Below are 23,896 nucleotides of genomic sequence, written 5' to 3'. Positions count from 1 at the left end.
CAAGGGTTTCTGGCTACTACCAGGGGCGTACGACGGGGGAACGTGAATGGTTGACCCTTCCCAAATTCTACGTCACTGACGGAATTTCTATTTTAGTGCAATTTTTGTATTCTCCAATACTTTCTATGTAAATGACATACTCTTCATTCGTAACGATACAGCGATTATTTTTCGAGATATTTCAAGCTAAAAACGAAGGAGCATAATACATTAATCAAAACAACTGTGCCTTTTCATTTTTAACTTCAAATATCTCGAAAACCAATTACTTTACCGTTACGAATGAAGAGTATATTAATTGCATATAAAGTATTGGAGAATCTAAAAATTATGCTAAAATAGCAGTTACGTCAGTGGCGTACAATTTGGAAAGGATCAACCCTTCACTTTCCCCTGTCGTATGCCTCTGGTATTATTAACCAGAAACGATTATTTACATAATTTAGTAGGGTGTACAATACCTACACTTTCTGCCAAGTAGCATAAGTACGTATATCTCAAATATTTTTAAAGTACCGGGCACAAACATTTCTTAAAGTTTTAAACAAAGAATAAATTATTAAAAAATAATAATACTTTCAAATAATTCGACATATCCGTATCATACTTGGCAGAAAGTGTTGGTACTGTACACGCTACTAAGTTATGTTAAATATTCGTTTCTGGTTAATACCAGAGGCGTACGATAGGAGAAAGTGAAGGGTTGACTCTTCCCAAATTCTACGCCACTGACGTAATCTATTTTAGCATAATATTTAGATTCTCCAATACTTTCTATTCAATTAATGTACTCCTCATTCGTAACGATAAAATAATAAAATCATTAGTTTTCGAGATATTTGAAGTTAAAAATGAAAAGACAGTTATTTTGATTAATGTATTATGCTCCTTCGTTTTTAGCTTCAAATATCTCGTAAACTAATCGCTTTATCGTTACGAATAAAGAGTATGTTATTTACATAGAAAATATTGGAGAATCCAAAAATTCCAATAAAATAGAAATTCTGCTAGTGGTGTAGAATTTGGGAAGGGTCAACCATTTACGGTCCCCCGTCGTACGCCTCTGGTAGTAGCCAGAAACAATTGTTCAACGTAATTTAGTTTGTGTAATTTAGTGGGGTGTACAATACAAGCACCACTTGCCAAATTTCGTGTTGATGTTCCATGCCTGTCAGGAAATATTCAAAATTAAATAAAATAAAAGTTTAGGTACATTCCATGTCAAATCACTCAGGCAAAAAATTTTGGATCTCCGATTTGTCTGAAAATTGGTGTATAGTTTCTGCGGGACGTAAAAATAAGATATTTAAGGTCAAAAAATCTTCTTCTTCTTTTTTTCTCAAAATGTTATTTTATGCGATTTTACAGTGATTTGGTGTTTATTTAAACAAATTTGCATTTTCTGTCGTAAAGTATCAATGAAAAACATAATATTTTAATAGAAAGGACTCAAAAATGTCATTATATGGCATTATAACAAGTTATTTTAAATCAAAACAAGTTTTTGATCAAATTTTATAGTGTAAAAAACGTTAAAATACCGTTTTTTACATTTTCCTCCATTCCCAAAATACATCATCATCGATTTGGCTGAAAATTTGCCCACAGATAGCCAAAAGATAGGACTTTATGTAAGTGGTTAGAAGGATTTGAATTATATTACAATACCAAAAAAGAATGTGTGTGTACTTTGTACGCACGTAAGAAGATATTCTTCTATTATGTAGGTAATTTAAACGAAGTAAATATACTTAACAGGTTATTTGTATTTTATTTAAAAATTAAACTAACTTTCTTATCTACCACTTTCAAAAATTTTTTATTTAAATAACGAAAAATAAAAAAAGAATGTGTGTGTACTTTGTACGCACGTAAGAAGTTATACTTCTATTATATGATTTAAACGAAATTAATATACTTTTTATTTATATTTTGTTTAAATATTAAACTAATTTATACTTACTACTTCTCAAACAATTTTATTAGAACAGTGCCAAAAATTAAAATAAAAGAATAAAACACAAACAAACACATTAAACAAGCCACAAATGATGTCTGAACATTAATTGTCGAAAAAATTTTTAACTAAATACGTATTTTCTGAAAATACAATTATATAATAAATATACTTACAATCATACAATGTATTAAAAAAAAACAAAAAAGAAAGTTTCTATTGGGACTCGAACCAGCGCTGATAAGCGCGGTTGGTATTGGAATTCATTCGCCTTCAAGCTTAGCCACGGACACTATGTGTCATTATTTACGAAGATCGACTAACTAAACGGATTAAACTTGTGATATTTTGATATTTTGAAAATTTTGATCAAATTATTTTAATTTTGAATTGAAATGATTTAGAATTGAAAAAATACAACAAAACATAGAGTAAGAAAACAATATATTAGGTGAATATTGATAGAAATTTTGATGGTAATCAAATTATATAAATAAAAGTATTACATACTATGTATTTTGGCAGATCAAATAGGTAGGTTTATACCCATGATACATTAACAATTATTACGTACCTGTTGCTTTTAAAAACTATTTAAAAGTCACTACAATATTATAAACTTTTTTGTTTCTGTCCTCACAACAATAAAACTAATATATTATACATTTGTTTACCTTTACCTTTACCTCCAAACCACAGCTGTCCTACAGCTGCCATATCGGATAATTTTTGACATGTCATTTGAACATCCAATCAGAACAAAGTTATAATGCGCATGCGCCGGGCTGATAGGTTTTAACATATAAAAATTCACCCTCTATCGCTGGTAAAGAAGTATAACTTCAAAAAAGTATGAATCGTCTAGGATTAGAACCCGCGACCTTCCGTGTGCTTCCGTTCTCTGTCCCACCGCTCTGCCAACTACGCCATCGAGCCACTTGAGTTGACACGTAAGTTTCAGATATAATTACACAACACGGCAACAAACTGTAAAAATGTTATGCCTACATATTTTATTATTTTACTACAGGGAAACACAAATCCAAAAACACAAGAATTATAATAAATAATACATTTCCTAAAACCACTAATATATTCTTTTAATGACTTATTTGCACGGTTACAGATTCATACATACCTATCTTGAAAGATTAGCAATGAACTACATACTGTCAGTGTGCGCAGGCGCGTGGTTCATGTACAATATTTTACCCTCAATCGATTCGCCGCTAAAGAAGAATATCTTCAAAAAGTTACATGCAGTAATATCAGACTCAAAAGTATATATTAGTCCAGTCGGGATAGCATTTGACCTTGAATGCCGAGCTGCCCAAAATTTTATTTTTCTGATCTTTAGGGGAGTCAATAGTCGCCTAAAGTTAAAATCACGAATGAATTCCTCCATTACGTTAGCCGCCATCTTGATTTTAAAGGAGAACCTGTTTTGCTCCATATCTCCGCCATTTTTAACTTTTCGACAAAAATGGTAGGAACTGAAATTGTTCCAAATAAATCGTATTTTCAATTATTACAATTTCTTTTTAACAATTTTTGTCGTGAGGTCGATATTTTCGAGTTAATTTTATCTTAGAGTAGACGCCTATATTTTTGACGATAATATTGCATGTAACTTTTTGGTATTGTAATATAATTCAAATCCTTCTCACCACTTAAAGTCCTATGTTTTTTCTATCTGTGGGCAAATTTTCAGCCAAATCGATTATGATGTATTTTGGGAATGGAGATAAATGTAAAAAACGGTATTTTAACGTTTTCTACACTATAAAATTTGATTAAAAGCTTATTTTGAATCAAAGTAACTTGTTATAATGCCATATAATGACATTTTTGAGTCCCTTCTATTAAAATATTATGTTTTCCATTGATACTTTACGATAGAAAATGCAAATTTGTATAAATAAACACCAAATCACTGGAAAATCGCATAACATAACCTAACATTTTGAGAAAAAAAGAAGAAGAAGATTTTTTGACCTTAAATATCTTATTTTTACGTCCCGCAGAAGCTATATACCAATTTTCAGACAAATCGGAGGTCCAAAATTTTTTTTGCTCCAAAATTGAGTGATTTGAAATGGAATGACCCTTAACTTTGACACCATGTATTTCGGTTATTATTAACTTTCGACTAAGGTAAGTTAGTTTAAATCCACCTATTTTAACTTCAAGAATTTACGGTTAACTTATGGTCCATTCTTTACCAAACACCTTGTATATGTAAGTATTGGAGATCTATAAAAACTACACATATCATATTGGCTATTAGTAGCACAATTAGGTAAATACGCAATATTTATTTACCATTTTTGATCAAATTTGTTATACAAACAAAGAGACTGACATTACAAAGAATCGCTAAAATTATCATATTTCGCAACAACTCACGCTGACTTCATTTCGTTTGTCCCAACATGGCATGGTCACGCAGGGAGTGAATATGTTGGCAATTTTGGTGTCTTCGGTCTCAAGACATTCTATACCAACCGATCTTCATTAATCGGTTTCTTGACAAAAAATTTAAAGATGAAACTTTACTTATACAGGAAGTATAAACGATAAAAAAACATTTATATTGTTATCATAGCATGCTTTAAAGTTCAAGAAATTATTCCTTCTCTGTGTAAAGGCACGTATCCAATATGTTGGTGCCCCGCGCTCCTGCAACTGCTCCACATAGTAGATAGTTTGGTGCTTCTCCTCGGTGCAACAGTGCGCGATCCGCCTCGGTGCTACAATCAGTGGCGGTTTAGGCGGATGGCGGTAGAGGAGCGCATGTAAAAGTGGAAGACATACATAACAGATATGTTTGAGGATAATAGACAAGAACCGGAAGAAATCGACAGCGAAACGGGACCAGAGATCATAATGGAGGAAATCGAACAAGCAATACGAAACGCAAAAAACGGAAAAACTGTAGGTCTAGACGAAATACCTGCGGAATTACTGAAATGTCTAGACGACGAAACTCTACCGGTACTACTGGATCTGTTTAATGAAGTATATAAAACCGGAAAAATCCCTCAGGAATGGTTGGTGTTCACCTTTGTAACAAAACCAAAAACAATATATGCCAAAGATTGTTCGAACTGTAGGACAATATCATTAATAAGCCATACCCTCAAAATATTTCTAAAGGTGATTCATGGAAGATTATACACAAAGCTAGAATATGATATGGATGATACAAAATTTGGGTTCCGCGAAGGACTTGGAATAAGAGAGGCATTGTTTGCGTTTAATGTCCTCTCTCAAAGATGCTTAGATATGAACCTGAATATTTATTCCTGTTTCATCGACTTCTAAAAAGCGTTCGACAGGGTCCGACATGAAAAACTAATAGAATTGTTGAAAAACAGAGATATAGACAGACGAGATTTACGAATTATCATCAATCTGTATTGGAATCAAACGGCCAATATAAAGATAGAAGAAAAAGAATCCGAGAATATTGATATAAAGGGAGAAGTAAGACAGGCTTGTGTTCTGTCGCCGCTACTGTTTAACCTGTACAGTGAAGCCATATTTAAGGAAGCGATAGCGGAGCTAAGTGATGGAATCTCTATAAACGGAAGAATAGTAAATAACATAAGATTCGCTGATGACACCGTTATATTGGCAGACACCCTGGAATCGCTATAAGAATTGCTAAATATAATTAACGATTATTGCATTCGATACGGACTAAAAATAAACAAGAAAATAAAAAAATATGAAAAAAAAATGTTAAGAAATACGCCAGGGCTGATAAATAAAAACGAGCGATTTCAGGGTAAAAATCAATACAGGTATTTGAAGGTGCTAAATCGTAGGGGGGGGGGGGGCATAGTTAATTAAAAATACATACAGAGGTACTCGCAAATCAACCTCAGTTTTTTATAAACAAAGGCTAAAATCAGAAAATATGGTTTTTTGCCTGTAGCGTTTTTTGTATCATGTTTACAGCAAAAGTTGTATTATGAAAGTTGTGTATCATAAAAAAACGATTAATTTTAATTTTTATTAGTTAAAATTGATGAATAATTAACCGAGATAATTGCAAAAAACCACATTTTCTGCACCATTTTGTAAATGTTAATAACTTTTACTAAATATGCCCTAAGGAACATTTTTCATCTAGATTATGAGGTTATTATGTGCCTTTATTAGAGTGCAAAGTATCAAGAAGATCGTTTCGTTAGTTTACGAGTTACGTTAATTGTTTATCCAAAACATTGAATGTTTAAACATCTATTGTTGCCCAAGGAGTATTTTCAGAGCTTTTTAGCAAAGCGAAATGAGTTCTTAAAGACTCAAACTACCAAGAAATTAAAAAAAAACGATACATTTATTATTTAAATGTCCTTAAAAGTCGTTTAATAAATAGTCGTAGAGTTTTTTCCTTAACAACAATTAGAATAACTTTGTTATTTTTCACGACAAATAATTATAATTAGTTTTATTAGAAAAGTGGTAAAAAAACACACATTAAAAACTAAAAATAAACTTTCTATGACCAATAATACCCAAGTTATACTTTTTTTTTGAAAAATCATATCTGTATTGTTTATAAATATTAAGAGTCGAAATTTGCACAGAATCATAATAGACATCTATATTTTACATTGCAATTAATAGCTACAGTATATTTTCTATTTAAAATGAGTAATAACCCTTTAAAGTGAAGGTACTCGAGCAGACTTAACTGGGACCGTGTGATGGGAGAAGGATCTCTGAGTCCGCTTTCGCGCGTCGAGATTTTGATATTGAAAGTTCAAATTGGAGCGCTTGAAAAATTTTACAATAACTCCGCTTCCAGAGAACGTAGAGCCTTCATTTTTTTTAATTGGGGTAACTCGACGAAATAATAACGACTAGCTAATTTTCATCCACCGGAAAATTCTGGAAAATGGACTTTTTGATTCAACATTTATTTACAACGTTAACACTAATATATTTAAATAAATATTTTCATAAGATATTATAAATTTGTAAATAAATAATAGAATGTATAGTATATATATCTTTATATATATACAGGGTGGTTCATCGTATTTGCCTCGGTCTCAGTACGGAAAACGACTTGATATTTAAAAAAAATTCTTCACAGCAATTTACAGGGCCATTAACACTACAATCTAAAACTAATGATAATTATACAGGGTGCTTCAAAAAAGAGGGGTATATTAAAGTTATATTTTCTCTTATGGAACACCCTATACGTGAGCCATTTTTGAATTTTCCTTAAAAAATTAGCTATATTTTTATAAGGGTTTCCTTATGAGCGATTTCAGGGTAAAAATCGATACAGGTATTTGAAGGTGCTAAATCGTAGGGGGGATAGAGTTTAATAATAATACATACAGAGGTACTCGTAAATCGACCTCATTTTTTTATAAACAAAGACCAAAGTCAGAAAATATTGTTTTTTGCCTATAGCATTCTTAGTATCATATTTACAGCAAAAGTTGTATTACAAAAGTTGTGTATCACAGAAAAACGGTTAATTTGAAATTTTATAAGTTAAAATCCATAAAGAATTAACCGAGATAATTGCAAAAAACCATATTTTTGCAAAAAACCAAAGAAGATATGTTTGTTAGTTTACGAGTTATGTTAAATGTTTATCCCAGACATTGGATGTTTAAACATTCATTGTTGCCCAAGGAGTATTTTAAGAGCTTTTTGGTAAAGTGCAATGAGTTCTTAAAGAGTCAAATTACTAACAAATTAAAAAAAAAAGAATATATTCGTTTTTTAAATGTTGTTAAACAAGTCGATAAAAAAATGGTGAGTTTTTTCCTTATAAACAATTAGAATACCTTTGTCATTTCTCATGATCACTAATTATAACTGGTTGTATCAAAAAGCTGGTAAAAAAATGCACATTAAAATGAAAAAAAAACTTTCTAGGACCAATAATAGCCAAGTTATACTTTTTTTACTCACATCTCTATTGTTTATAAATATTAAGAGTTGAAATTTTTACAGAATGATAATAAATATCTATATTTTATATTACAATTGATAAGTACGAAATGTCTTCTATTTAAAACGAGTAATAACCCTTTAAAGTCAAGTTACTCACGCTGACTGAGCTGGGACCGTTTGATATGGAAGAATGTCGGAGTCCAGTTTCTCGCGTTGAGATTTTGCTATAGAAAGTTCAATTTGGAGCGCTTGAAAAATTTTTCAATATCTCAGCTTCCAGAGAACGTAGAGCCTTCAATTTTTTTTGGGTAATTCGACGAAAGAATAACAGCTAGCTAATTTTCATTGGCCGAAAAAATAGGAAAATTCTGAAAAATGGATTTTTTATTCAACATTGATTTACAACGTTAACACTAATATATTTTGATAAATATTTTCATAAAATATTATAAATTTATGAATAAATATTAAAATATAATTATAGTATGTATACAGGGTTGTTCATTTTATTCGCCTCGGTGTCTGTACGGAAAAGACTTGATTTAAAAAAATTCTTCGTAGAAATATAATGGGCCATTAACACTACCATTTAAAAATAATATGAATTATACAAGGTGCTTCAAAAAAGAGTGGTATATCAAAGATATATTTTTTATGGAACACCATACACCTGATGAAATTTTTGAATTTGCACTTAAACAATAAGCTAGACTATACCTAAGTACAGGGTGTTTTGATTTATTTCAATTTAAAAAAAAATGTACAGTTTAAGAAAAAAAATAAATAGGTATTTACGAATCAAACCCGTTGTCCTAGGTGAGCGACGGAAAACGACGCGACGCGATGCGATGCGTTGCGATGCGATGCGACCAGTAATTCACGCGACGTGTGGCTTATGTAGCGTCGCATCGCGTCGCTTTCCATCACTCAAACCAGGACAAACGTGACGATGTCAATTATTCATTCCTATTCTTAAGTGTGGGGAAGTATACGGCAGTGTTACTAAAAAATTCATATTTTAAATACTTAGCTAAAAATTCCATAAACGAAAAAGAAAAACAACAACTGTCATATATTTAGAACGAGTAAATTTGGAGAGTTTAATCATTTATATCCGAAATTAATGAAATAATCCACGTTGGTTTGAAGAGTATTGTGGCTTATTCACTTTCAATTATATCAATGCAGCTTTTAAACTCAGTACTAATACCTGAGCAATCAATTACTATCAATAAGTAATTTTCAAAAACCAAATTCTATTGACGAGAGGCTGTTACTGACTTTAAGGTATGTTAATGAAAAAACACTGGTACTATATAGTTATTATTAGTTTTTATTTATTTAATAAACTATTGCGTAGCATAATTTGAATTGAAAAAAGCAATGGGGCGCCACACTCTGTCGTGTCTCGTCGCGAACAAATCAAGTTCGCACTTCGTCGCGTCTTGTCGTAGACTGATTAACCCGCAAACGTAGGCCATACACAAATACAACCATTACTTGATATTTTCGCGTCGCGTCGCGTCGTGTCGCGTTGTCGCGTTTGTCGTTCACCTAGGACAACGGGTAAGAATCGGTAACAATTTTTTTTGGAACTTCATAATAGACTATTTAGCATATTTAAACAGATGTTTATTGTAACAAAATTGATAATTACATAATCGTACAATTTCAGATTTAAAAATTAATTGAAAACAAAAACGTTCTCAAATTGAAAAAAAATATGTATAGATTATAATTATTGATCTTCGTTAATTCTACACAGTTTTTGTACAGGTTCATCAATTTCTTCCACATTATCCATAATTTCTTGAAATAAATCAATTGTACCAAGCTTTGCATAAATTGCAAAGATGATATTGACGAAAAAAATGCTACAACCTTTTAACAGTTATTATAGATGACAAAAGTGAAGTTGAAGAAGATTTGTTTAAAAAAATTAGGGATAATGTTGAAGAAATTAATAAATCTGTACATAAACTGTGTAGAATTAACGATGATCAATAATTATAATCTACACATACATTTTTTTTAATTTGAGAATGTTTTTGTTTCCAATTAGTTTTTAAATCTAAAAATGTACGATTAAGTACATAATTATAAATTTTGTTACAATAAACATCTGTTTAAATATGCTAAACAGTCTATTATGAAGATCCAAGAAAAAATTTGTCACCGATTCTTAAACTCGTAAATATTAATTTTTTTCTAAAATCTTACATTTTTCTAAAAATTTAAATAAATCAAAATACCCTGTAGTTAGGTATAGTCTAGCTAGCAGCTAGCATATTTTTTAAGAGCAATTCAAAAATTTCATCAGGTGTAGGGTGTTCCATAAAAAATATATCTTTGATATACCACTCTTTTTTGAAGGAGCCTGTATAATTCATATTATTTTTAGATTGTAGTGTTAATGGCTTTGTATATTTCTATGAAGATTTTTTTTAAATCAAGTCTTTTTCCGTACAGACACTGAGGCGAATAAAATGAACAACCCTGTATATAAATAAATATATACATACTATAATTATATTTTATTATTTATTCACAAATTTATGTTTTATGAAAATATTTATCAAAATATATTAGTGTTAACTTTGTAAATGAATGGTGAATTAAAAAATTCATTTTCCAGAATTTTCCGATTTTTCCGGTCAATGAAAATTAGCTAGTTGTTATACTTTCGTCGAGTTACCCCAATTTATAAAAAAATTGAAGGCTCTACGTTCTCTGGAAGCTGAGATATTATAAAATTTTTCAAGCGCTCCAAATTGAACTTTCTATAGCAAAATCTCGACTAGAGAAACTGGACTCCGACATTATTCCATATCACACGGTCCCAGCTCAGTCAGCGTGAGTAACTTGACTTTAAAGGGTTATTACTCGTTTTAAATAGAAGATATTTCGTACTTATCAATTGTCATATAAAATATAGATATTTATTACCATGCTGTGAAAATTCCAACTCTTAATATTTATAAACAATAGAGATGCGATTTTTCAAAAAAAAAAAGTATAACTTGGCTATTATTGGTCCTAGAATTTTTTTTTTCATTTTAATGTGCATTTTTTTACCAGCTTTTTGACACAACCAATTATAATTATTTATCGGAAAAAATAACAAAGATATTCTAATTGTTTATAAGGAAAAACTTACCATTTTTTTATCGACTTGTTTAACAACATTTAAAAAACAAATATATTATTTTTTTTAACTTTCTTAATACTTTGAGTCTTTAAGTAGTCATTGCACTTTGCCAAAAAGCTCTGAAGACACTCCTTGGGCAACAATGATTGTTTAAACATTCGATATCTGGGAAAAACATTTAACATAACTTGTAAACTAACAAACAGATCTGCTTGAGATTTTGTAAACTAATAAAGGCACTTAATTACTTCATTATCAAGGTATAATTAAGTTCCTTACGGTGTATTTGGTAAAAGTTATTAACATTTCCAAAATAGTGCAAAATACGTGTTTTTTGCAATTATCTCGGTTAATTCTTTATGGATTTTAACTTGTAAAAATTCAAATTAATCGTTTTTTTGTGGTGCACAACTTTCATAACACAACTTTTGCTGTAAATATGATACTAAAAATGCTATAGGCACAAAACAATATTTTCTGACTTTGGCATTTTTTTATGAAAAAATTAGGTCGATTTAGGAGTACCTCTCTATGTATTTTTAATTAACTATATCGTCCCTACGATTTAGCACCTTCAAATACCTGTATTGATTTTTTCCCGTTTTTATTTTTTTACCCTGGTCTAAAACGCTTTTCTTTAGTTACGAGTGACTAAAATTAAAAATATTATAAAAAAATCAACCAAACAGCAAAAAAAAATGAAAAATCTAACACATCCGTCAAAGAAAAGCGTGGCGCGTGTTCATCGAATAAACGGTTTTCGCCCCACGCTTTTCTTTAACGAATGTGTTAGATTTTTTCATTTTTTTTTATTTTGTGCTTTTTGGTTGATTTTTTTATAATATTTTTAATTTTAGTCACTCGTAACTAAAGAAAAGCGTTTCTTAACATTTTTTTTTTCATATTTTTTTATTTTGTACTTTTTAGTCTTACACTTTTCAAACATTAAAATATATCGTCATGTTTATTAAAATATGTATATTAGGGTGGGCCGAAAAAACTAAAATTATTTTTTTCAAGTCGTAATACCGCGGAAAAGTTGCGAATGTATGAGACTAAAAAGGGGTAAGAATTTAAAAAATATCGGTTTATATCTTCCGTTCGCGCATGAGCCATAAAGTTTGCCGAGATTGGTAAAAAACTGATTTTTTGTGATAATTTTTCACAGATTAAATTTAGCGTGGATACGTTTGTAATAGCTCATTTTCTCATTCTTATTAACAATCCTAACTAAATTTAACCGTGTTATTAAAATCCCTTAACATTTTTCGTTCGCGCATAAGCCGTAAAGATAGGCAAAATGTAAAATATTTGCATATTTCATACACGTTAAATCTTTCGTACTAAAAGTTTTTCTGAACCTAATAGTTCAAAACGTGCAGTATTAGCTTAAAGCAGCTTCCCCGCTGTGTTGTGATTCAGTCGCGTAAATACATAATTGAAGGCCTATACTTTGATGGGAGGAAGGACGACACTTTAAAGATAGAAGTAGCTCATTCCAAACCATTTCGCAGAATGAAGAAAGAAAAGCACATCTCGTTAATTCAAGAACCTAGTTCAGAATATATCGGACATGTTACTCCAACCTCCAGAAGTTCTGAACATATTTTCACATGTATTGTTTCTTATCTGTGTAGTCGTGATATTTCTCTTGATAGACTAATTGTTATTGGATGTGACGGCGCTGCTGTAAATACCGGTTTGAAAAGTGGCGTAATTCGTCGCATCGAAGTACATTTAGAGAAACCGTTACAATGGGCAATTTGCCTCATTCATTTCAATGAGCTCCCAGTTTGGCATTTGTTCCAGCACCTAGATGGTAAATCAACGGGACCAAAATCCCTTAAAGGACCGATTGGAGAAAAGCTTGTTAACTGTGAAAAACGTCCAGTAGGTGCATTCAATTGTATTGAATGCCAGATACCTACAATTGACAGAAGTCGACTAAGCAAGGATCATCAATATCTGCTTGATATTTCAATTGCAGTATATTCAGGGATCTGTAAAGAAGACTTGTCCATACGAGATCCTGGTCCCTTGTCGCATTCTAGGTGGTTGACAACAGTAAACCGAACCCTCAGGTTATAATTAAGTGAATAAAATCCAACTTCTGATCTCAAAGAAATCGTTCAATTTATATTGAAAACATACATGCCCATGTGGTTTTGTATAAAAAATAGTAACAGCTTTACATATGGACCAAAACTTGTACACCAATCAATACAAACTACAAGGTACCTGCCTGAAGAATTGCGTATTATTGTTGACTCTGTTATTGAGCGTAATGCTTTTTTCGCCCATCCAGAACATTTGATGTTGGCCATGACACAAGATAACAGAAAATATATAAGAGAGCTTGAACTTCGCAGAATTCTGAAAGCTAGACAGCTAGATAAAACAAGATCTAACATTGGAATATTCAAACCGCCAAAACTAAATTTTGAATGTCGAGACTATTCAGAAATCATTCATTGGTTAGACTGTGACTTATCTTCTCCTCCATTATTAAAAGGTATAAATGATGATGAAATAACATTAATTATTCAGAGTGATTGAGCCCCTAATTGGGATTTAATATTAAAGTCATTTCCTGTTCATACACAGGCAGTAGAACGATGTGTAAAACTAGTAACAGAAGCCGCTGGAAAAGTTTGCGGAGCCGAGAATCGCGACGGCTTCATAAGAACAACATAGTTATCAAGGTCTGCAATGCCGGACTTTACACAGAAATCACAGTTCAAAGTGCCTTCTACTATGTAATAGCAAAAAGATGTTAAAATAATACAAGATGGACTGGACGGACAATGGACTGGTGGACATTGGACGATATTGTCGAATTGAAAACTTGCATCTCGTAAAAAAATTTGGTTTTTTCTATATTCACAAACAATATTTTTAAATAATAGCTTACTAAATTTCTGAAAATGATGCGTTTAAAATATGTTTATTTTAAGTGTTCTCAATACAAGTTTAACAAAATGTATATGTGAGTATTATTTTCATTCAACTAAACTCTTCATTACGAAAAATTAAACGTGTATGAAATATGCAATTTTGTCACATTTTGGCTATTTTTATGCCTTATGCGCGAACGGAAAATGGTAAGAGATTTTAATAACACGGTTAAATTTAGTTAGTATGGTTATTAAGAATGAGAAAATGAGCTATTACAAACGTATCTACGCTAAATTTAATCTGTTAAACATTATCGCAAAAAATCAGTTTTTTACCAATCTCGGCAAACTTTATGGCTCATGCGCGAACGGAAGATATAAACCGATATTTTTTAAATTCTTACCCCTTTTTAGTCTCATACATTCGCAACTTTTCCGCGGTATTTCGACTTGAAAAACATAATTTTAGTTTTTTCGGCCCACCCTAATGTATATGTAAAACATATGATGTACAAACATGAAAAGTAGTCGGAATCGGCAAAAAATTAAAACTTTATTGTTTATTAATGAAGCATAACGTAAACAATTAACGTAAAAAGTGAAATTATGTATTGTTCATATGAAAATTTTTTTTATTGACTATTCGTGTATTGTTCCCGCGAATGTATATGTCTGCAAGTTTTCATTCATTTGCACTGAAGAAAAGGCAGTCAAATTAACGTCTAAAGATTTGACGCAAACTATTGAACTAAATAAAAGCGTTTAAAAACTAAATTTATGATTGTCTCAAAAACAGAACATGGAAATTAAAGGTTAATAGAGCAAACCCAAATAAAAAAATTTAAGACATACAAATATCTGGGAATCTGGGTGGATGACAAAAATGACCAAAGCAAAGAAATTAAAGTCCGAATTGAAACTGCAAGGCAAACAAAGACCTTCAGTTGCTTCTCAGATTGAGTGCTCTAAGATGCTACATATCTTCTATATTGCTATACGGAATGGAAGCTTGGACATTGAAGAGGCAACACATAAGAAGAATAGAAGCGTTCGAAATGTGGTGTTACAGAAGAATATTGAAAATTCAGTGTGTTCAAAGGATTACCAATGTTGAAGTGCTACGACGTTTAAATAAAGAGTTAGAAATTATGAAGAATATAAAAACTAGAAAACTGGAATATTTGGGTCACATTACCAGAGGAGAAAAATATGAGTTGCTGAGAATTATTATGCAAGGAAGGATCCAAGGAAGAAGAAGCATAGGAAGAAGACGCATCTCCTGGCTGAGGAACCGTAGAGAATGGTTTAACTGTAGGTCATTACAACCATTCAGAGCAGCAGTCAACAAAGTGACAATAGCCATTATGATATCCAACCTTCGATAGGAGAGGGAACTTTAAGAAGAAGAAGAGCGCATGCCGTATCCATTGGAGCAGTTACACGGAGCACGGAGCACCAACATAGTGAATACTTTCCTTAACACTTCTAATGTCACAAGTATAATATGTACGATAAATTATTGTAATTAAAAATAGAATGTAATTGCTCAATTAAACTATTTACGGATAAATAAAGTATGTTGTGCTTGAAAATACTAAACATGTGATAAAAAGAGCAATTACCAATTGCTGCTGAATGACAAATCGCGACTCAATTCACGAACTTTGCTACACATTCATCACTTTGCCGCGACGGAATTTTTTTTGTTCATCCATGTGCATCCGTCACACTGAGGCCATACACACCACACACGATGTTTCGGGCTTTTGTGTAAATGTTGGATTAGTCATTATCAGTTCACTTTACCATGATTACAAATACCTGGTAATGGTGTTATCGTTATTTTATGCAAACAAAAGCTGTATCGGATACATAGAAGTACATGTAACATGTATAAATATGGATTAAGGAAAGCAATAAATGTTTTTAGTTGTGGCAAAATTTTATTCTATTGATTGGATGCGTATGCAGTAGATTGTGTTTTTGTTGTTTTTTTAACCGAAACTATACCTAAAGCCAGCCACTCACGATACTGGGCGTCTTTCAATTTTGTCGAATTCGACTAATAGCCCAATAAATGACCGTTTTGAAGTGTAACTTCCAGGGGCAACTCCGAATTGCATGAAAATTTGGATTTAGGTTCTACTTACCCTCCACTTCAAAGTTGAATTTGTGCCGTTAGTTGCTTTTACTTGGGGGGTGACATATACCCCTTCTTGGGGGATGAAAAACGCGTGTATAAAATAAGGCCGGAAATGGATAAATTGACTTATTTTAAGCACCTTTTGTTCTATAAAGTTTTTTACGTAAGTCAATACTTTTCGAGTTATTCGCGATTTAAAATGTTGATTTTTCGACAAAAAAACTACGTTTTCAGAACGTTTTTCCCAAATAACTCAAAAAATAAATATTTTATCGAAAAAAATATTTTTAGCAAAAGTGTAGCCTATAAAAAAACGAAAAAAATGGTGTACAAGTAAAGTCTACAAATTGAGTAGAAGCAAAGTTGTAACTAATGAAAAATACGATCTTATTCGTCTAATTCCAACTCGAATAATTCAACGCCAAATCACCGAATAAAGAAGCGTTTTTCGGGAAAACCTTATTAACATTTTTAAAGTATCGAAAAAAGCTTGTTTACTTGTTTTTTACAAAAATTTACAGCATCAAAAATAAACGAGTTACACTGGAAAAAATGTTAGCCCTTTTTTTGGTAAAAAAAAAATCGTGAAAACCTCCCTCTATTTAGCACCCTAAATGAAATTAATTGTTTGGCTTTACCATATATTTTAACTGTACGTGTATTGTTTATATGATCTGTAAGTTTGATTGGTTTGAAGTGATTATTTTTGAAAACATTTGGTTATATATTAAAAAAAAATTTTCTAAAAATGTTTGAAAAATTTCATTTTTTCAAAATAACTTAAAAAGTATTAGTGGTAGAAAAATCTTAAAGAGTAAAAAAATGTAGGTTTTGCTATTATAAATATGCTAGTTTCATTTTGTTTCTCCGTTAGACCAAAATTGGTTAAGATATGGCTGTTCAAAATTTGCATACACTCGTGATTAGTGACCCATTCAAGCTTTCTCAATTATAACCCTTTCAAAAATAAGATTGACAGAAAGACTGACAGATCATATAAAAAATAGATAGGTAAGTAAATTGTTTGTAAAGCGGTAGCGATTAATTTTATTTGGGGAGCTAAACACGGCGAGATTTTCATGATTTTTTACAAAAAAAAGAGGGCCAACTTTATTTTGAGCGTAACTCGCTTATTTTTAATGCTAAAACTTTTGTTACCAATTAAAACAAAGCTTTTTATAAACACTTTAAAAAAGTTTAAATGGGTTTTTCCCGAAAAGTTCTCAATTTTTCGGTGATTTCACCTTGAATATTCGATTTGGAATTAGACAAATAAGAACGTATTTTTCATGAGCTACAACTTTGTTTTTATTTGATTGATAGACTTTACTGATACACCATTTTTTTTGGGTTTTTTATAAGCTACAGTTTTGCTAAGGATATTTTTTTCGATAAAATATTTACTTTTTGAGTTATTTGCGAAAAACCGTCTGAAAACGTAGTTTTTTTGTCGAAAAATCAACATTTTCAATGGCAAATAACTCGAAAAGTATTAACTTACGTAAAAAACTCTATAGAACAAAAGTTGCTTAAAATCAGTCAATTTTTCCATTTCCGGTCTGAACTTGAACGTATGTTTTTCACCCCTGAGAAGGGGTAAATGTCACCCCCTAAGTAAAAGCAACCAACGGCACAATTTCAACTTTGAAGTGGAGGGTAAGTAGAACCTAAATCCAAATTTTCATGCAATTCGGAGTTGCCCCTGAAAATTACACGGTATCGCCGTATTTCCCGTTCATTTACTGGGCTATAAATTGGTTAAAATTGTGATCATGCGTGACAGTGCATCCAACGAAATCACTCAAAAAAATTTAGTTCGTAATATTGATTAACAATGATTATTGAATAGTATTTCGTTGTAACAACAATTTAATTTTTTGTTTCAACGAACTTTTAGACATTGATCAATGTATTTAGTTATTGTCACAATGATTAAATAATAATTGTGAAAATAAATACATAGAGTACATTAATCAATATCATTCAATTTATTCAGCTAATAAGTTAGTTTCGTATATTTAATAAATAATGTTAATTCTGGCTGCAACTCACTTTCTTGATTTTGTAGATGATAAGCAATTACCTTGGTTTATTGTGACACCGTACAGATTTCGTTAAAACGATGTACAAATGTTGTTAATATAGAGTAATATTTTATTATTCCATAGATGTAAACTGATTGTTGTGACAACGAATGCATTAATCAATTTACTACTGCGTTTAATAACCACAATCAATGCGTTCATGATAACAATAAACGCAGTTGTTGAAACAATAAATGTTTTACTTGACCAATTGAAATGTAACGGCTTTTCCTTATAGTGATACGCCGAGCTTGATACACCTATATCTGTGTTACCATTGTTTAAAAAAGAATTCTTTGTTAAACAATGCTGTTACGTCTGCCGAAGTGCCGAATAATTTCGTTTCGTTTCCAAGTGTAGTCCGTACTGGAAGGAAGTTTTTGTGTGTCCATTATCGTATTAATTTTTTTCGAATCCTGAGAAAACTAATTAGTATTTTTAAAAAAATTAAACACAGAATAAAATATTACAGTATTATCGAAGGTCTGAAGTCCCTGAGAACTTCTATAATAATTATTTTAATAAGTTACAGGGGTGAAAAAGAGAAAATTTAGTATGATTTTTAATTTCAAATACAGTGGAACCCCGATAAGTCGGAACACGATAATCCGGAAGTCCGGCACACCCGGACCGATTTTCATCAGACAAAACAAAATTTTTTTCACTTCGACTTTTTTACCAAGAAATAAACAATACTCTATACCAGCGGTTCTCAATCTTTTTGTGCCATGTACCACCAAATACTTTTTATTATTTTTGGTACCACCTAACTGAAATACATATCTAACCAGGTGATCTAATTAACTATAATAGTGGTGCTGATTTTGGCTGTATTTGCGTTTTGTGTACCACCTCAAAAAATGAAATGTACCACCAGTGGTACATGTACCACAGATTGAGAACCGCTGCTCTATACAACTGTACGTAATTTAGATGTACTGTGCATATATATTGATTTCATGTTTTGGCATTTATAATGGAGTTTATCTCTAAGTATACCGTATTTTATTAATTTTTACCATATTCTCCGGCTAACCCGGATTTTCGATATCCTGAATCGGCCTCGGTCCCGATTAATCCGACTTATCGAGGTTCCACTGTATACCATTCAAAAGAAACTTTTTGTTTATCCTAAGGAACTTTCAGCCCTCGGTAATAATGTAATCTTTTATTCTGCGTCTAAATTTTTCAAAAATACTTATTAGTTTTCTCAGGATTCTAAAAAAAATGAATGCGATTAAAAAGAATTCGATCGAAATTTTGCACTTATGCTCTCAAAAAGGATTAAAGTGTTATACATTTTTGGAATCACTATTTCAAACGATTTTAAATGAGCTGTCACATGATGTACTTTCCCATTTAAAAAAATCAAAGTTGTGCCTGTCACCTGAAGAGGGATAGCGTAAAGTTCGAAACATTGATGTTATAATGTACTTTGATTATTTTAAAAATCGACCTGTCTTTTTGCTTATGTGCTAAAATAAATAAGTTAATAATGGGGGGGGGGGAGGGGTAACACTTATTCCAGCGCACTGTATAAGTGAAATCATATGAGAACTCACACAGTGTAAAGTCCATTACGTTTAGGACAAAAAAGGGGGATTTGAAAAATTATTATTAATCAATTAATATCATACATTGAGCGAATGCATTCAGTAATTATTAACATAAAATACGATCATAGTAGGAATGAACGAAACTGATTGTAGGAATGAATAGAATTGTTTGTAATAATAACCGTATTTATTGTGTGAATGAACGGAATTAATTGTAAGAATAAACAGAAATAATTGTAGAAATGAACGAAATTTATTGGATGCATGAAGCAGTGTACGTTAGGAGAAATAATACTGTTATTGACACAACGAATAGTCTTCGTCGGTCAATTAACGAAGTTGTTGTTTCAATGAATAGTGTTCGTTGACTCAGTGAACAGTGTTCCAGTGTTCGTAATTTCAATAAACGTAATATATTGGATCAACTAACGAAAATAATGAATTGATGAACATCGCTTTGTTGTTCCAATAAAACCAAGAATAGGACAAATTTTAAGTACTGCTTTTGTTGTCTGAATTAACATTTTCATTAATATTACGTACCTTTTTCGTTGAGTGATCATACAATTTGACAATAAAGAGACTGGCCTGTGTGCTGAAGTACTGCAGAATTGATATCACCGATGATCTTGTCGAACTACACCGCAGTACCATGAGTGGCCGGCTTTAATCTTCTTCGTCTTCCTCAGTTTTCCCTTTTCAAGGATAATATTCATTACCACTTATTTCTGTCCATCTTGTCTACTTCATTTAAACCTTTCTGTCCGCTGCGACACAATCCTTTCATCGTCTCCTCAGTTTTCCTTTACCTGTCTTTTCCTCAACTTCTAACAGCTCTATCGTTCATCCCAGATGGTCCTTATTTCTACGTCTGATGTAACATTTTATTATATAATAGAATTAGTAAATAATTAATATACTTTGTTGAAAGAATGATATATGTATGTATCGTCTCAATGGTTGTTCTTATTGTTTTACTAAGGAAACATTAAAAATTTAAACTAACTTTCATCAGCCGGAGTTGTACAATTGACCAGACTTCCAAATTTCTTAATGCAATGCAAGCAAATACAATCCTAAGTAGCCGGTACTTTTTATACAGGGTGTAACAAAAATACAGGTCATAAATTAAACCACATATTCTGGGACCACAAATAGTTCGAATGAATCTAACTTACCTTAGTACAAATATGCACACAAAAGAAGTTACAGCCCTTTGAAGTTACAAAATGAAAATCGATTTTTTTTTGAATACTATATCGAAAACCATTAGAGATTTTTTGATGAAAATGGACATGTGCCATTCTTATAGAAAGAACATATTAACGAAAAATTATAGTGAAATTTGTGCACCCCATAAAAATTTTATGGGGGTTTTGTTCCCTTAAACCTCCCCAAACTTTTGTGTCCGTTCTAAATAAATTATTATTGTGGTGCCATTAGTTAAATTCAATATTTTTAAATCTTTTTTGCCTCTTAGTATTTTTTCGATAAGGCAGTTTTTATCGAGTTGCGGCTTCTTTTTTAATATGTTTACATAAAAATTTTATGAGGGTTTTGTTCTTTTAAACCCCCCAAATGTTTGTGTTCGTTCCAATTAAACTATTACTGCGGTACCATTAGTTAAACACAGTGTTTTCAAAACTTTCTTGCCTCTTTGTATTTTTTTGATAAAGCATATTTTATCGAGATGTGGCTTCTTTTTTAATATGGTTCAAAATATACTTAAAAATGTAAATCATAAATAAATTTTCATATTATTACCAAGTCTCCATAATCGTACTTTACCATATACAAATATGTGGTGGATTTGACAAATATTCAAATATCTCGATAAAAACTGACTTTTGGAAAAAGTACTAAGAGACAAAAAAGTTTTTAAAAACTTGTGTTTAACTAATGGCGCTACAATAATAATTAGATTGGAACGTACACAAAAGTTTGGGGGGGTTGAAAAGAATTAAACCCCCATAAAAATTTTATGGGGTGTCCAAATTTCATTATCATTTTTTCTTAAAATACTACTGCCATAAGAATATCACATGTCCATTTTCAATAAAAAATCTCTAATAGTTTTCGATATATTGGAAAAAATCGATTTTCATTTTGTAACTTCAAAGGGCTGTAACTTTTTTTCCGTACACATTTGTACTAAGGTAAGTTAGGTTCAATTCGAACTATTTTTGATCCCAGAATATGCGATTAAATTTATGACCTGTATTTTTGTTACACCCTGTATATTGACGTAAGTTAAAAAACTTTGTACTTGACATCTTTTTATTTATTGGTTTAACTTTTTATTCTAGCATTAGCTCTGAAGATGACTTTTATGTCGAAAGCGCTTAGCTAAGGAAATTAAAATACATTTACACACTTTAATATACTTCTTTTACTTCTTTCATTAATATACTTTGGATTAATTTTAAGCCCACTAGCACTCATTACGGGTAGGCCTATGGCCGCGTCTGCAAATAACTGAGTTTATTATTATAAACGGGACCATTTTTTATTGCAGCTTTGCCGAAACACAATGTTTTGAAAATAGACCGAAAGTCTCTTATTTTATAATATAGCTCTTGTTATTGTAATCTGTTTAGTATAAAAACCTCTCAACAAGTTCACTACTAAAATCCCGTTAGGTACCCTATTCAAAACGGGGATGTTTATTGCAATATTTTACTTTCCGTTTAAGTTCTATTTCAAAGGAAACCTTTTGACTGAATAACTTTCCCTTCTAAAAACAAAAAACCGTTAGGTCTCTTGACTTCATTTTTCGGTATCTGTATGATGTACCGTTACTTTACCTAAAAGCCAAAAAAGGTCGGTTCTTTTTAAGAAGTTGCCATTTTTTTGAGAGGGTGTATATCCCCACTTTTTTAGAGAAAACGCACCGAAAATATTGCCAATAGGAGAGAACTAGGTAGCTGTTTATCTTCGAGTGCAGACGTGTCTGTTTCGTATCTTATATCTTATCTGCAATATATCTTGGGAGTGAGAAGTCACTCTAGGCTGTGGGTGAAAAAACGTGATATAATTCAGGAATTTTTGAAACCTATCAGGTGTTGTAAAGGACGATGCCAGGAATAACTTCTACTAAAATGTAACCAAAAATATTGTGCGCTTTTTTTTTAATTGCGATTTTCATTTGTTAAATTTGCAATTTTTATTGATTTTTAATTTTGTAGCTTAGGATATTGATTTTAGAGAAAAACTTTTAAATAGAAAGTTGTAGTAAATTAAAAAACCTAAAATTTGAGCTATGGTAAGTTTAATTTCGTTAATTGGTTATTGCAAAACAGCCTGCGAAAGGTCCAAGATGACCGTTTTTTACAATTGCATTATTTATTGTACAAATAATTTTTTTTATTTTTTACAGCTTTAAAATGAAGATCTTTCAATTCCAAACATAAAAAAAATTGTAAAGCCAGATTAACGAATTTGTTGCTTAGATATTATAAATTGTTTATCCCAAGAGGTAAAATGTCAAAGGCTATAACTTTTTGAAAAAAAAAATCGTAGAAAGTTGGTGAAACATCCAATCTCCTTCGAAAGAGTTATGTTTTCATATTCTGATGTAAATAAATGCGTAAAACATTTTTAAACCTCTAATTTTTGAATTTGAAAATAAGGGGGCAAATTTCGTTATAAACATTTAGAGCTGAAGCGGCCCTGTACATCCTATGAGTTTTTAACATACATATTATTGTTGCTGAAGATGAAACGAAGGTTTATAAAAAAATAAAAAATTTCTACGACCAACTGAAGCCGAGATAATTTTTGGGTTTGCAAATAAGGGGCATATTTCGTTATAAACATTTAGAGCTGAAGCGGCCCTGTATATCCTATGAATTTCTAACTTACATATTATTGTTTCTAAAGACGAAACGAAGATTTATAAAAAAATTAAAATTTTCTACAACCAACTGAAGCCGAGATCATTGTTTTTTTTTCTTAAATCATAGTGCCTTTATTTATAACAATTAAGAAATTATTTTACAGTCATTGACTAAAGAAAGACTTATGTTATCTTAAAATAAAAGTTATTATAAAATATAATTATATTTAATTATTAAAAATTATTTTTTAAATCGGTGCTTTTGCAAGCGGCCGAATTTTGCAAATCGCCCGGCTCGCTTCAAATCCGCGCGTTCGGAAAATTTTTACGTAACTTGTATTAAATGACAGA

At 31.1% G+C, this 23,896-nt stretch overlaps 1 protein-coding gene across 1 annotated transcript in view; it reads right to left on the bottom strand.

Annotated features, from left to right (window-relative positions):
- The window catches only part of LOC114325182 (PRL-1 phosphatase-like), a 113,240-nt gene extending 97,566 nt beyond the window's left edge, over positions 1-15,674 (bottom strand). The window contains exon 1 of the mRNA XM_028273176.2: positions 15,550-15,674. The gene's annotated coding sequence lies outside the window, so the exon portion shown is untranslated. The remainder of the gene's footprint in view (positions 1-15,549) is intronic.
- Between the last annotated feature and the right edge of the window lie 8,222 nt (positions 15,675-23,896).

This window comes from Diabrotica virgifera, chromosome 9, assembly GCF_917563875.1.
Source record: "Diabrotica virgifera virgifera chromosome 9, PGI_DIABVI_V3a".
In the NCBI taxonomy this organism is placed as follows: Eukaryota; Metazoa; Arthropoda; class Insecta; order Coleoptera; family Chrysomelidae; genus Diabrotica; species Diabrotica virgifera.
Note: the sequence above shows the minus strand (reverse complement) of the source record. Positions and strands in the feature narration are given on the sequence as shown.